Source organism: Eurosta solidaginis, chromosome 4 (genome assembly GCF_040869045.1).
Source record: "Eurosta solidaginis isolate ZX-2024a chromosome 4, ASM4086904v1, whole genome shotgun sequence".
NCBI lineage: Eukaryota > Metazoa > Arthropoda > Insecta > Diptera > Tephritidae > Eurosta > Eurosta solidaginis.
Window position 1 is genome coordinate 64,355,467 of NC_090322.1, and position 16,880 is coordinate 64,372,346.

Sequence of the window (16,880 nt, forward strand, 5' to 3'; positions counted from 1 at the left end):
AACCTGCCTATGGAAGCAGGGGTAGAGGGTGGCCGCCACTCCGTTGGAAGGACCAGGTGGAAAACCGTTTAAACTCCCTTGGTGTGACCAATTGGCGCCGGTTGGCGGAGCGAAGGAGCGACTGGCGCGCCTTGTTGGACGGCCATAACCACTTACGCGGTTAAGCGCCGATTAAGTATGTAATTTTATGCGCAGCAATTTCCGAGGTGTATTTAAAGTTTGACGCTTAGCAGTCCATAGAAAGTTTAAGCGGATATGTCTATAGATGATAAAAAACATAGCTATTTTTCGCAATTAAACACTGCAATAGCCGTGTTTTTTTTACACGCGTATACGTTTCATTTGCGCGTGAAAAAACGCCTATCCTCGCTTAGATAATACTTAGGAGACCCATCTAGCGGCTGTGGTTAAACAACTAGCTACAGCAACAGGGTGTACCGAAAAGCGGAGACACAACGCTCTGATGGTCATAGGGTATAACATATAGCTGAATCAGTTGCGATGAATTGTGGACATACATAGAATACATAGAATTAGTGTAGAGGATGAAAGAAAGACACATATTTCAGTTACATCTGAGTATAATGCGTATTGAAATTTACTAGGACAAAATTTATGCGCAGCATTTTCAGAGGTGTATTTAAAGTTTTTCGCGTAGCAGTCCATATAAAGTTTAAGCGTAAACGGATATACGCGTGTTAGAAAACACGGCTAATATAACAAACGAATACACACATAGTGCTTCGCGAAATTTTGTATGTGAATGGGCAAGTGTAAAGTTCTTTCATATTTATAAACGCACCATCTTGGTTGATTGTGGCGATGTTACTGGAATGCATAAGCTTGTGTTAAACGCATCTATATGAAAATTTTCATTGTGCCGCGGCCTTTAGCTAGCCCTAGGCCAGAACGATGTTTTTTGTAGTACACTTACTATACAAGAGAACAATTTCTGAATTTTTTTGGTTACCCCACGGGGTAGCTAAAGAACAAACATACATAAGACCAGGCATGCTTAACGAACGAAACGATATCATTTCGTTACGATAATCAACGCTAATAAACGAAACGAAGTGACTTCGAAGTGACTTCGTTTCGTTTATTAACGTTAAGATCGTCAAATTAACGTTAATTTGACGTTCTTAACGTTGATAAACGAAACGAAATGACTTCGTTTCGTTTATTAACGTTGATTATCGTAACGAAATGATATCGTTTCGTTCGTTAAGCATGCCTGCATAAGACAAAATGTTGAATGTAAAGGCGATGACACAATGACATTTTTCATATAGATGCGTTTAACACAAGCTTATGCGTGACAGTAACAGCGCCACAATGAATGATGCGCATTTGTAAACAAATGTCAGCTGATGTTTATTTTCGCCAAACGTGTAAATTTGTTTGCGTTGCGAGCAGGCAACAATTTTCACAAAATAACAAAATTATACTTCTTTCATACATATGTATATATTATCTTTATATATTAATTATACGCTTTCATCAACTTCAAAAAGGGAAAATGGGAAGATTACAAAACGTTCACAGACAATCGCTTCGCTGCCCTCCCAATCCCGTCTGGGTCATCGAATTCGCTTCGACTCGTTTTATTCCCGCCGGAAGAGTGGCGGAAATCCAGCTACACTTTCCAGCGGATACGGCAACACTTGTGAGAGAAATAACAGACATTAACCAACGCATTAGACAGCATGCGAATAACCACAAGCGGGCGAAATGGGAGGAGCACCTAAAGCATTGTAACCTCTCTACCGGTGTGGGTAAGCTATGGTCTACCGTAAGGCCCCTATTGAACACAACTAAGCACAACCACAAAATATCCATCGCATTCGGCGATAAAGAGCTTTTAGGTTCGAAAAAATGCGCGAACGGCTACCTCCCTGATCTCTCCAGTTTTTTCGCCTTGCGAAACCTTACATTATCACGACTAAATCATCGGCGACCTTATTTGCAACATGGACGTCGAAAATGTGGACCATTTTGAACATCCACGTCAATGGCACTACGCTATCGACTGTCTTAATCCCCAAAATCTTTGGTGCGACGTTTGATCAAGGTCTACATTTTGGTGAGCATGCAGCCGCAATTTTACCTAAAATCCAGGGCCGTAATAAAATCCTCAAATCTCTTGCTGGCAGTACTTGGGGAAAAGACAAAGAAACGCTCATTACCACTTACAAAGCAATTGGCCAGCCGATTGCATGTTACGGGGCCCCGATATGGTCACCAAGCCTAAAGACTACTCACGGGAAGAAGCTACAGGCCTGCCTGCCCTCAGAACCGCCACAGGCTGTCTTCTTATGTCCCCAGAACACCATCTACATAATGAAGCGAGAATACCCCCCCCCCCCCCCCCCCCCCCCCATGAGGGAGAGAAATGAGATGCTAACAAAACAGTTCCTGTTGAATACCCAGAAACCTGGGCATCACAACAGACATCTAATTGATGAGCCAACACCGCCCAGGGGCTTCAGCATTATGAGGAAATAGCTCACCTGAGAACACAGCCAAAAGCACAAGGAGGTCCTCAGTGATATATATGCCAGGAATTTCCCGACGCATCCAGTTCTTAAAGAAAAATACCGAGAACTCACAGACCCTCACCTACATGAAACCAACAATCTCTTCAATTATAATTTGGAACCAACGCTTCTAAACACCCTTGTCATTATGGTCCACTCCTGTTGAAACTGCAGGATATTGATGACTATTTGTGATCGGTCGCGCCAGTTGAATGGGGCGAAGCACTGCTACAACAACAACAACAACCACATTGAACCTTCTACTCCTTAAGTGCCAAAAATATAGTTCATAATTTTTAAGGGGATTTTCAGATTAGGAGAACAAACGTTTTTAACACAATAGACACCATCAGCTAAACCAAACCTAATAGTGAGTAATTAAATTTAAAACAGGTTCTGTAAAAATCTTCATTTTAATCGATATTCATTATTGAAATAAGTTTAGCACCTCTTTTATACATATTTTTATTCACCAAATTCAGTAAATAATTATAAGTCTAGTAGTCTGCAAAAGCTGCCTTCTAATTCAAAATCATTTTTGATTCTGTGCGGGGTTTTAAACCATAACGTTCCACAAAAAATCCAAATATTTGTTGCTTGCTCGTAAAATTGTAAAATAAATAAATAAAATAAACTCCAAGCTCAGCTTCCTTTTCATATGACGGCTCCACATAAATGTAAGATGGTGATGAAAACATTGAATATGTATGTGATCGCCAGCACGTGTGGCCATAGTACAGGTTTACAAGTATGATATGTATGAGAAGGAAACAATTCCTTTCTCTTTCTAACACACTGCTGTTTGACACTTCGGTCAGTGTCAAACTATTGTGGAACTCAGTGGAATCTGCGTGGAAAATGCGTTTGACACTGAACGAAGTGTCAAAATTACCGGGGTTGCTGTCATGGAAAGCGACACAGGGAAACAAAAAACGGAGTGGAATATCAGATATGGGTTGGTGTGATGGTAAATATTTTTGAACGAATTTAGTATGAAAATGTAGTGCACCTATATGGGTCCTACAGAAAATTAAACAAAAGTCTTCGATTGGGGTATCTGAGGACGCGTAGTTATTCCAGTATTAAGAATACAAACACGGGTGCTAAGTTTTTTTACCCGTTCAAAAGTTCTCCGCGAAAAACAGTTTGAAACCGAGGTCGACTGTAATAAACCGTCCAAAAACGTGGAAAGAGAAATGAAAAGACGCGTTTTGTCCTGTTATCAATAGTCCAAAGGCGAAAAGGTATTCGAATTATTGGAAGCGAGGCAAAAACGCGTCTGTTAATACCTCCCCCGATGGTTTTGGTCTCTTTTTAGCAATCATCCCCGGTAATAAAGTATCACAATTTGTAAATTAAAATTGTCCAAAACATATGGATTTTAAAGAGAGATGTAATTAAGTGCTCGTTTGAGAGTAAATAAGGATATTTCTTTGTAATTTTACGATAAAAATTTTACGCAGTTTTCGTTAGCAGCTACTACACTTTTCTTTGACCTAAGAAGTACAACAGTGCCAAACAGCATCCACAAAAAAAAAAACCAGAAGAACAAGCATTTTATCAGGTGAGCGTGGCTGTGTATGTGCGTGCTGGTACATATCCAACATTGTAAATTTTACCAAGTAGCGCAACTAACAGCTGATCGGTGAAAATTCGCACATTCACACGCACAGTTCTCGACTCAGTTTCAAAAACAAACTTTAGATTATTTAACTCAAATTTTAAAGTGAGACAATCATTACGAATTTATGTATATAGAATATATAAGGCGTTTTTGTTGTTATTAAAACAATAGTTTTATTTTTATTAAAGCTTTTATGATTTTTTTTTTAACTTTGAAAAGACTCCGAACACCATTCTTTCATTATATGACATTCGACTGCCTAGTCCACTGCCTTCCACTCTATTCGCAACAAAACGTCTATTTAAGTTGCCAAACTATATAGTAGACAATGATATCCAACTTGTAGACCTGTACTATGCGTGTGGCTGCACACATTCCATCGATGTTTCGGCTTTCACGCAGTGTTCGTTAAAAAGTGTAGGATTTGAGAGTAAACCTCGTGCTGCCATTACACCATCAGCCTGTGTTTGTGCATGCAAATTTTTAGCGTCTTGTCAGGTGCGAACATTTCCATTAAAAAGAAGTGGTTTTTTGATCGTTTTCTTTACTTCAGACATAGCGTTAATATTAAGAGGTTCTGATACCTTCTGCCACATGTTTCGTCCATGTACGGCCCGATTCTTAGCGTTACCGGTAAAATAGTACCCAGAACATTATGTAACCAAAAATCGTTACCAGTTGTTTTATTCGCGATTCTGGCCAAAGTGGTAACGCTGTCATCGCCGAAAAACTCACCAGTGTCTGTGGTGAAATTTAAAAGTTGGTTTTCTTCGCTTTACCCATGGCGGAACGATACAAGGTGGCAGCATGGGACAGCTGAATATAAACTTTTTTTATTTAATTTGATACATCAACTTCCGGCGCAGTACGATTTTGACATTTGTCCATCGAATTTGCAAAAACGAAGTACATGGAATTTTTATTTATGTTTGTAGGTATGTCACCATGCTGTCACCGTGTATGGTTCCGCCATGGCTTTACCGAAAATGTGTCACTCGTAGATACGATGTTAACGAATAAACGGGACGATGTGTATATACATATGTGCATACATGCATACGTTTTTACATAGCTATATTGTAATATATACTGTGAAAGTACATGGAAACAAATATATATAGCAAGAGGCAACACTTTTTTACTATTATGTTTACTTATTTGCGCTCACAATTCTTTTTTTTTCAGTATTGCCTTTTTCTAAACAACAGCTTTTGTGTGGTTACATCGATGTTACCACCTATTTTAGTGGGTAAACAATTATCCGGCTACTTTCGTGGGCAGAATACCAAAAGGGTACAAAAGTTACCACATGAAGAAAGTTGCCGTGGTGAAGAAAGTTGTTACCACATTAGAATCAGGCTGGTAATGTTAAATATGTGGCACCACATTTTTCTAGTTGACGTGCCAGTTCCACTGTAGATGGTACTGATTGCTCTCCATTGCCATTTAATCAGCGTAATTTTACCGATAGCACACGCATTGTACTTTGTACAATATCTTTCAACAGTTCTGGAAGTCTCAACAGACCACAGCCATATGTATGCTTGCTTTAGAGAGAGATCCCATGTTTGCGGAGAGCCACAATTCAAATCCATGCCATCAACATATGGATATATTAACTGGGCTGCATAGGAGAATTCATGCACATCGCACGCAGTGAATTGTTATATACAAGAAATGTCCTCTAAACTTGCGGTAAATTTATTATTACATGCCTTTATATTATTTATAAAAGAATCAGCAACGATCATTGGTGTCAATGCCAGTTTCACACCAAGTTGACGAAGACGCCGCCTGAATTCCAATTTGCTATATCGCACCATTGCTGACTTTGTAAATCCATGTCATGTGTTCTTTTTAGTGTTAAAAACATTTAAAATATCTATATTTGGCCTTTGTGCGTATTATTGCCAGTTAAATTCGCAGATAATTACATTTATTTCCATTCTGTACAATACTTATCCACAATGTTTATTTCGACGCTCAACTTGTACACAAATGTCAAATTCTTCTTCTTATGATTTGTTGGCAACAAATTTTGAGAGTTGGCTACTTTTCAATATCAGATGGCGCAAGTGTCGCTTAATCTACCGTTCTCCATAAAAATACGTGTAATCTACTCTTAATGCATAAGCTTGTGTTAAACTCACCTATATGAAAAAGTGCTTATGTGTCGGACCTATGAGCGCTACACTTTTACCCTGCATAAAGTGGCGGTGTGGCAGTGCAACTCTGCTAAACTAGCTGATCGTAACAATTTATTTTCGTAACTGCACAAATTTTTACCGAAGAAAATTGAAATGAAGGAAATAATTGCTAATGAATTTTTATTATTATTGACAGCGCGTTTGTGAAAACCAGCTAATACACAGGGTAGCCATTTATGTTCTTTATATGCACTTTAAATGTTGAATATTTTCTGGGGTAGGAATAACTATATTAAGGCTCACAATTTACACCCCTATTATGAATTTTCATACGATAGACGATAAACGCTTCCTAGCGTATCGTAAAAAATCAGCTTTCATATTGCGATTTCCACACGCCCGATAGATGTACTATTGTGAATGACAGCAGAGTTTTGTTTACAAATTTTTTGTGAAATATACGAAACAGATAACAAAACGTAAATACTAATAATTCATTTGTCTTGTACGTAAAAGTGGCAAACGTTTTTAAAAGCTGTTATAATAAAATGTTTTCTGCAACCTCTGGTACCTTTTATATAAACTCAAATGGACAAATTGACGAAACTTGCATAGATTCCACAGAAAGAAGAAAATTGAGAGATGCTTCCAATCTTCTTGAAATGAACTCTACACTGTAAGTACTTGACATACTAAAAGTAAAAAAAGTTAATTAAACAAAATTGATGTCAGAGTATGTCTTAAGAGAAATAGAAGGCAGTTTGCGCGCCCGTAAAAATAAGTCATCCATCCCAAACATTTTGAAGGTTTGTGCCACTTTAAGGCTTCTTGCCCAGGGTGTTGCAACAGAGTGTTGGGAATGAGCCTGTAGTTGGATTATTTTGGATTATGTAATAATTGTATATTTACTTTTATTTAAATAGTTCCCAACGTATCGTGGAAAAATTTATCAACGATAGGTAGCGTAGAAAATTGAACAGCGTATGCGATAGTTAGCGCATGGCAATACCACGATAAACGCTAACGATCGGGTTTCACGCGCTAGAATTTATTTTATAATACGGTAGAACAGATTGCAAGCGTTTATCGTATATCGTACGAGTTCATAATAGGGGTGTTACTTAGGCAACAATTTATTTCAGAAAAGAAAACGCTACAAAATGGGGTAAATTTCGCTTCAAGTAAATAACACAAATATTCAATTTAAATGCCTTTGTTATATATTATGCAAAGCGCATGCATGATATGCAAAAGGTTTTGGTTCGAAACCCACTAAGTTTTATGATCTTACCAATTCATGCGGCCAATTTGTCAGTACTCCCCCAAACCTTTGAGGAGATTTTATGCCGCTACAATAACTACAGACAGAAGTGAAAATACCCAAACGGGAGACCTCTTCAATCCAGGCCTCATTATAAATATATCTACAGAGACGTCGGCAAAATAAAAATGCAGATGAGAGCGATGATCGCGTACATCACTTGATGCATCGTTTTGCGCAAGGCGAATCCATACAAGGTGGTGGCAAAGCGAATTCAACCAATTCACTGTGCAGAAGAATGTCAACCCAAAAGAAAATTTTAATTGATTTCGATTAACTAACATATTAAAGTACAAGGCGCTGAATGGAAATTATCAAGAGCAAGCAATCAGCTGTTCGGATAACACCACCTGGTGCTGAATTCGCCTTGGTTTTGCGTAGTTCATTCGCTTATTAGCAAGCAACAAGGGAAGATCATTTGTTATTAAAAGGTTTATACCAGGGATGCACCTTAACGTTAAGCTAATCGTTTATCAAAAAATTTCCACCGTTTCCGTTGAAACACTTCGAAATATTATCGATAAAGAAATTATCAAAATAAATTGTATCTCGTTTTTAACTGAAACGAAAAGCTTTCGTTAACGTTAAAAACGTTAACAAAAACGTGATACTTTATGTTTGAATTGTGCTGGCAATGCTATAGCAATGGTGAAGCCGTAAGGTGGCAACAACGAGCGCACATACACACACAAACTCTATGTAATTTGTTTGTGTAATTCGTTGGTGGTAATGTCAAAAATACTTTGAGAAATGTTCGTACTGTCAAAATTCATGAGAAAAGTTGCAATCAGCTTGGCTAATGCTTTCACCTTTAATGACTCCGCCATCAATCAGCTTTGCCAGCATAGTTTGAAATTAATAATCAACATAAACGATTTGATTTCGTTTTGATATGGCAGAAAACGAAACGAAATCATTTCGTTAATTTGACGATCTTAACGTTAATAAACGAAACGAAATGACTTCGTTTCGTTTATTAACGTTGTTTATCGTAACGAAATGATATCGTTTCGTTGGTTAAGCATGCCTGGTTTATACAATAAAATACATTGGCCCATAATCATAGTCAAAAAAAAATAGGTTTTAAATTTAGTTTCAGCTTTTTTGACAGATAGCTCATAGAAAATAATGTCAAAAAGCTGCATTTAAATTTAAAATCTATTTTATTTTGACTATGATTATGCGCCATTGTATTTGCGCAAAAGGGTTGGTCAAAATAAAACATTTTTCGCTTATGCGCATTGAAAAAAACTAACAAACGATCTTTGCTTGTTGCTTGCTAACAACATTCGTCCTTATTGCGAGCGACGTATACAATCGATGCTGCTGCACAAAATGCTCAGCAACTATTAAACTAAAGAGAATAATACTGTTTTCACACAGAAATTTAATGATCCCATTTCCCCTTCTAACGAAATCGTTAATTTTTTGCTTTCACACAGAAGAAGCTGCTCGATTAGTACGAAGGAAAAAAATGTCAAAAAATAATAATAACAAAAATATTTAATTCGTTTAGAAAAGAAACACGTGCAGTGCAGGAAAATAATTATTTAAAATAAATATTCTTTGCATATACTGCAAGTATGCAAGCTTTACAATCAATGCAAGCAAGTTACGACAACGCCTTTGGTTTGCAAAAAAAACTAAAGCAAAAGAATTTTTCAATTTTGCAGCATCTGAGACGACAGCAGATGTACCTTTACGGGTTAATGGCAACGAAATCCTCTCGGCGATCTCTCTGGAAATTGGTAAGTCAATTTATAATTTATAACACACTGTCTAGTTATAGGTAATTCCTTTTATTTTAGGGCCGGCCCTCATCTTTATGGGAAGTCACTTGCGATTGCAACGACGACACTTTTTTCAAGACACACTTTCGCATGCATCGTAACAGTTTTGAAACCCTCTGCAGTTTCCTAAAAAATTTGCAGAAGTCGGACACAAAGCGAACTGCGATACCACTTTCAAAACGGGTTGCTATTGCTTTATTTACTCTGGGATCAGCTGGAGAATAAAGAGTGGTATCAGAACTTTTCGGTGTTGGAATATCGACGATATGCACAATCTTATGGGAGTTCTGTTAGGAAGTTTATGAAGCTATGTCAGCGCAATTTATTAAAAAATTACCACCTACTCCAGAAATGGGTGCAGTGATTCACAGATTTACGTATAATGTATCTTTAATGAAGAAAGTAATGGAATATAATGAACTACTGGCCGCAAGTAAAAAGGAAATAGGTGGTGTAAATATGCCAATATGCATCATTGGACACTCTTCGTTCCGATTTTCCAGCTCTTTTATGAAGCCATACTCTTTTTCCACGGCGCTAACTTAAACGCAAAAACTTTTTAACCCTCTATAACCCATCACCTCGAAATAATTTTATTTCAATTAAATCGGATAGATTCGTGAATAAAAAGTCGGCTTTTAATCTCTTTATTTCTAAATTATTTATTTCGTATGGATACTATTGTAAAAAGGGAAGTGTAGCCGACAGGCAACAATGAGAAACAGTGGAAAGAAAATTATCAGAAAAGTTATTAGCGATTAGGATAGGTGGAAATTTCTTTCTATTGGAACTTTCGCGTATGCTTCGTTCAAGGAGTCCGCAATGGGACGTATTTTAAAGATTCTGTCTACATCAGGGTGACTCCTTGAAAGACATTTGCTATTGTCATTGAAATGAAGATTTTGCGGTATCTTTTCAAATTTTTTACAAGGCATAACCTGTGGAATTAAAAGTTGTGCCTAGGATGGAACTCCAATGGTTGGTTACCCTGGGTAGTTGAACCATTGACATACGATATACGACACCAATAAACTGTCATATTTCTATCTCAGATACTCTAATGCCCCTATTACCGTTTACAACTCAACTCTGGTTGGGTTGAAATTTCGCAATTTGGTATTACAGTTTACAACTCAACCTGCCAAAACAAAATGTCGGTTGAGTTGTCTAGTCTAACAACTTTTTGTGGCATTACCGTATACAACCTTGTGTTAGTGTAGTTGTCAAAGATGTCAAAATCTTACAACTGATTACCAGCAGTTGTCTCATACAATTTTGCAGTTGTTTTGAAAAAATGTAACGTTTTACAAGACGGTTCACCACCTAATTTTTAACAAAAATTTTCAAAGTTGGTATCAAAAGACACGCTTCGACCTCCGATTTCAAAAACAAAAATTAAAAATTTAATTTCTAATAAAATCTAATTTCATGTGCTTGTTGTATTTTGCCAAATTTTTTGTGCACACTAATGCAGAAAGGCGTTGGACCTACCCAGGGTTATTTTTACAAATCACGGCCAAACGCCGCCAATGCAGAAAGATATTCTGTGCAAAAAAACTGTGGAACGGGCCTCATATTCCGGACACTCTCGGGCCATTTTGTGGGTTTTTGTAAATATTTTTCGACAGAAATAAAATTTTTAATTTCCGCTTTCGAATCCTAAAAACGGAGATCGAAACACATCTTTTGATACCACATTTGATAAGAGCTAGATGGTGCACGGTCTCATAAAACGTTGCCGAATAAAAACAAAAAATTGAAAGCCGGTGGTTAATGCCCCTATTACCGTTTACAACTCAACTCTTATTGGGTTGAAATTTCGTTGTCTCATACAATTTTGCAGTTGTTTTGAAAAAATGTTAAGTTTTAGAAGATGGTTCACCACCTAATTTTTAACAAACATTTTCAAAGTTGGTATCAAAAGACACGTTTCGACCTCAGATTTAAAAATCCGAAAACAAAAATTTTAAATTTTATTTCTGTCATATCATTTCGGTTCAAATTTTGTTGTATTTTGCCAGATTTTTTGTACACACTAATGCAGAAAGGCGTTGGATTCACCCAGGGTTATTTTTACAAATCGCGGGCAATATCTTTCGACAGAAATAAAATTTTTAATTTCCGCTTTCGAATCCTAAAAACGAAGATCGAAGCACGTCTTTTAGTACCACCTTTGATAAGAGTTAAAAGGTGCACGGTCTCATAAAACGTTACCTAATAAAAACAAAAAATTGAAAGCCGGTAGTTAAACCTTTTTTAATAAAACAATAAACAACAATTTTGTATGGAAAAAACAACGTTTAAACGAAGGATTACATTGAATAATTTTTTGACTCTATGGAGCGACATTCCGAAGTTGGACGAGGCTGGCCGCAGTTCGGATGCAGCCAAAATAGGTAAAATAATGCGAACATGAGTCCCATTGATACTAATTACTACTCCTGGGAATCCTATTTTTAACAAAATCACTTTTGCAAATGCTTAAATTTCCGCCACAAATTGATCAGCTGTTCAGTTATCTGTCAAATCATCACTTTCTGAAGTTGGCAACTCAATTCAACTTCAACTGAAATAAGTTGTAACTCGTAATACCAAACGGGAGTTGAGTTGTCTTAAAGTTGAGTTGTTTTAATTACAACGCAACAAAGTTGAGTTGTAAACGGTAATAGGGGCATAAAATTATTGTTTAGATCTTTCTGTGCCAAATAGAGGGTTGTCTCATCCAAAAATTTTTTTATAAGTTCTGGTCGAAATAAGTAAAGAAAAAACTGAATGGGAGTCTCAAGCTCCAAGATATCAGATGTCAATGAATCGTTTCCAGAAAACGACAGCTGCTTTGAGCTCAGCTCTAAACTCATTTTATTCCAAAGTAACGGTAGCTTTTCAGTTTTTTGTCGCTTTGATGAAGGAACTGAAGTACTTATGATCTCTGACCGAAATGGGGCGACCTCTACCGCTTCTTCATGGATGAAGTTACGGTTGTCATCGTTCACGTACTCTACTAATTCATCCACATCGAATTCGCCTTCAAAAGAGTCTTCATTCAGCTCTCCGAAAGCTGAGATCAAATCTGGGTCGGAATCAGGGTCAGTCAAACTATCATCATCAAAGTCGAGGCCATCTTCACTTGCGTAAATATTATGAAGGTCGCATGCGATCTCGCTGTCAGTGAGAGATCGTAGTCGACGAGACATCCTAAAAATAATAATAAGTAACGCAGTCACGGTTTTCATGCTAGATATTTCCTCTTTTCACATAATGTAGCCTACAAGACACAAACACTAAACACCACCCACTGACAAAATACTGAGGATATATCTAAAAAAAATAGTGTCACAATGAACTATGTAATTTTACCTTATATATTTTTACAGAAAATATACACAATATCATCAAAAAACTACTTTTTTGATATTAGGGGGACTCATGTAACCGTATAAATGCCTTATAAAGTGTGTAAACGTATAAATTTATCTAGTGCGTAAACGATCTGTCAAATTTTGTATGAAAAATCATTTATTCTTAAATGAAATAAACGCTAAAATAAATGACTTGTGACTGAAGAGGTTCGAAGAGGTAGGAAGAAGTCATGAAAGACCAGAGTTTAATGTTGTAGTGGGCGACAATGATTCATTTGCTGAACAAATAAGAAGAGGACTATGCAATTATTTTAGTACGTACATACATATTTTATTTATTATTTTTCTACGTTGTATGTTGACGACAGAAATATTCAGAAATGTATGTGCGATTTGCGGTTTCACCGACGATACTAAATTTTTTTATTTAAAAATGCCAATATGCCGTTTTTGAGTTCTTTATTGTCTTGGGCTATTTCTTTCAATGAGTTGGCCTTCTCTTCCTCAATTTTCAAAAATTTGGTTTCGTTTTCTTCACTTTTTTTCATGCGATTAGTTATTTCCACTGACACCGCCTCAAATTTCTCCATGACTTTCGTGTGAATACTAACAATATTTCTCTTCTTTTTAGGATCAATCGCAGACGAGCCTGATACAGGCGACGGCAATGGTGGATACAGGGGGGTTCCGGAACACACCTAATATGTCGTTTCATTTATGCAATATCAGAGCCACTGATGACCTGATACGAAACTTGTATTCTCTCTCAATTCGTTTCCAGGAATGGGGCTCGAAATCAGCTGTCTGTTCATTCAATTGTAAACAAAAATTCTTCATATCACCAACCTACTTCATTTTTTTTTATAAAAGTTCCGGTACACACCTAATATGTCGTTTCATTTATGAAATATCAGAGCCACTGATGACCTGATACGAAACTTTTATTCTCTCTCAATTCGTTTCCAGGAATGGGGCTCGAAATCAGCTGTCTGTTCATTCAATTGTAAACAAAAATTCTTCATATCACCAACCAACTTCATTTTTTTTTATAAAAGTTCCGGAACACACCTACTATGTCGTTTCATTTATGCAATATAAGAGCCACTGATGACCTGATACGAAACTTGTATTCTCTCTCAATTCGTTTCCAGGAATGGGGCTCGAAATCAGCTGTCTGTTCATTCAATTGTAAACAAAAATTCTTCATATCACCAACCAACTTCATTTTTTTTTATAAAAGTTCCGGAACACACCTAATATGTCGTTTCATTTATGCAATATCAGAGCCACTGATGACCTGATACGAAACTTGTATTCTCTTTCAATTCGTTTCCAGGAATGGGGCTCGAAATCAGCTGTCTGTTCATTCAATTGTAAACAAAAATTCTTCATATCACCAACCAACTTCATTTTTTTTTATAAAAGTTCCGGTACACACCTAATATGTCGTTTCGTTTATGCAATATCAGAGCCACTGATGACCTGATACCAAACTTTTATTCTCTCTCAATTCGTTTCCAGGAATGGGGCTCGAAATCAGCTGTCTGTTCATTCAATTGTAAACAAAAGTTCATTCGTTGTAAACAAAAGTTCATTCGTTTCCAAGAATGGGGTCTGAAGTCAAATTATTCATCTCTTTTTTCCCTTTTTTGATAGCTGCAATAGATATAGATTCAAAATAACTCCACTTAGTTAAAGCCACAAGTGAAACTCTCTTATCAGAAAGAACTAGCTTCTACCTTTGAGCTGTATAAAATCATTTCTTGATTGTTTTTTGTTCGAATTCTTTCAATTAGAGTGCTTAAAGATAAATTCGATACGTTTATTTGTAATTATGTCAAAATGGTGTTCTGAAGTTAATCATTAATTTATATTACTGACTTCCATGGCAAAAATGGATTTTGAGCTTTCGGCCATGATCGCCCCCTCATCTGGAGACCTGTATCCGCCCCTGGGCGACGGAGGCTTGGCCGAAGGCTGCGGTGTACAAGGGGTAGATGTCAGTGGTGGTGATGGTGCTGAGGTTACTTATGATGCGGTACTTGATTATGTTTAAAATAAAAATTTTAATATAAATAAGGCATGTTTTTAATATTTTCGTAACATAATAAAAATATAAACCGAGCATTTATATTGTTTCTCTTTGAATATTCGAGAGGGGAAAGGGAGGAAGATAAGGCTGAGAAATTAACGGAGGTTATTTGGTTGGTGGGCGACCTATACGCCAGGAATTTCACGGTGGATCCTGTTCTCAAAGAACAATACCCTAAAATTGCAGAAGAGGAACTCACAATCCCTAGGGAAACGCGAGTCACTCTAGCTCAACTTCGACCTGGATACTGTAACAGGTTAAACTCTTACCTATCCAGAATCAACCCCAGTAGTAGGGAAATGGCGGTCTGGACCAATTTTGTATGGAAAAAATGGTGCAAGGAAAAGTATATACATACCGACACACATATATATAGCGCAAACAATTTCGTTGCCTACTTTTAGGCGCATACGTTCTTAAGCTTTGAGCTTTTTGCATTTTATAAAAAAAAACTCGGAACATGACTCACCCTATCAACTCATTATCCGTTCTTCCGGTTTGTTTTCTGGCTGAGCTTCCGGTTGATGTATAAGAAAAAGCTTAGAGCTTTTTACCTTTAAGCTGCAGACATTGGTAACAACGGTAACCGTATTGGTAACTTTATAACAGCTGATTCGACCAACCTTATGGGAATCAATGCAATCGATTATTGGTGCCGCTAAGGTCGTAACCGTATCGTAGCCAAACAATTGGTTTTTGGTTTACGGTCGTAAAGATAAACAGCTGATTACGTTAGGGATACGCCTACAGCGATAAGACAAACGGCACCAATGACTGCAGCTTTAGCAGAGCTTAGCCGTAAACATGACGGCATACGGGAACAAACTGCAAAATACATACCGACACAGACACGCCCATCCATATTCATATGTACATTTAGATAACGGCTACTTGTCTCAATGCATATAAAATGGACATCTTTGCGGTAAAAAATGTAGTAAATTGTTTAAAGCTGCTCAGCGCACATCTATATTTCACGGATAAATATTTATAAGGATTTTCAGCCGTGTTTAACCAGGATCACTTCTAGTAAACAGTAATAAACTTTAATACTTATACATCGTTACTTCTTTAACGCCGTTGCTTATTGTAGGCATATTCCACATTATGATTCAAGCTCTTAAGGATTTAAAAGCAATTTCAAAGGAAAAAAGCTCGAAAAAACCAATTAATAAAAAATAAAAATGTATCCATGTAGTTCTTGTGAAAAGATATATACTCGGAAGAGGAGTTTAGTTATACATATTACAATGAAACATCAAGTTATAAAAAAAGCCCCCATTTTTTGCGAGCAATGTAAAATGCAAGTGAAACAAAATGTATGGGCAGCACACTTGAGAACAAATATGCATAAAAAGAATTGTATGCATAATGTAAATAGTAGTGTTAAATGTATGAATGCTATGTTTAATAATCGTATTGAGACATATGTTTTGGAAAACGATCAACCCAATGATTTAATTGTTGAACATTTTTTTGAAAAACATCTTAACGAATTATCTGCTTTTTTACAGAAATCTATAGAAAAGCATGAAAGCATCAAATTTAACTTTGAGTTATTTTGTAAATATATTCAAATAAAAGAAAATATTGAAGAATTCGCTATAATGTCGCACCAAACATTAATGACTGAAGCATTTATGGAGAACAATAATGTTGGTGAAATAATTAAGGAAAAGTTTAGTAAATTGATTGAAAAAATGAAAACATTTCAAGAGCGAGATAGTGGTTGGAGTCTAAGTGAAATTATCCATCTAGAAGTAAAAATAAATAAATACCAACCAATTAGAGGCTCATTATATATACCACTACCAAAAGTAATAGCAGATAAAAAAAGCGTGTATTAATATTGTTAACAATGATATATATTGCTTTAAGTGGGTTAACGTGTTCTTCATATCACATTAGAAATATCCAAGATTCCATTATAACTTTAATTAATAATAATGTAGTCAATTTTGAAAATTTAAGTTTCCCATTACAAATAAAAGACATTGAAATATTTGAATC

The 16,880-nt window shown here is 36.5% G+C and overlaps 1 pseudogene; it reads right to left on the reverse strand.

The window, feature by feature from the left end:
- Positions 1 to 2,990: 2,990 nt before the first annotated feature.
- On the reverse strand, positions 2,991 to 15,976 carry LOC137248528 (tRNA-dihydrouridine(20a/20b) synthase [NAD(P)+]-like; annotated as a pseudogene).
- Positions 15,977 to 16,880: the final 904 nt, after the last annotated feature.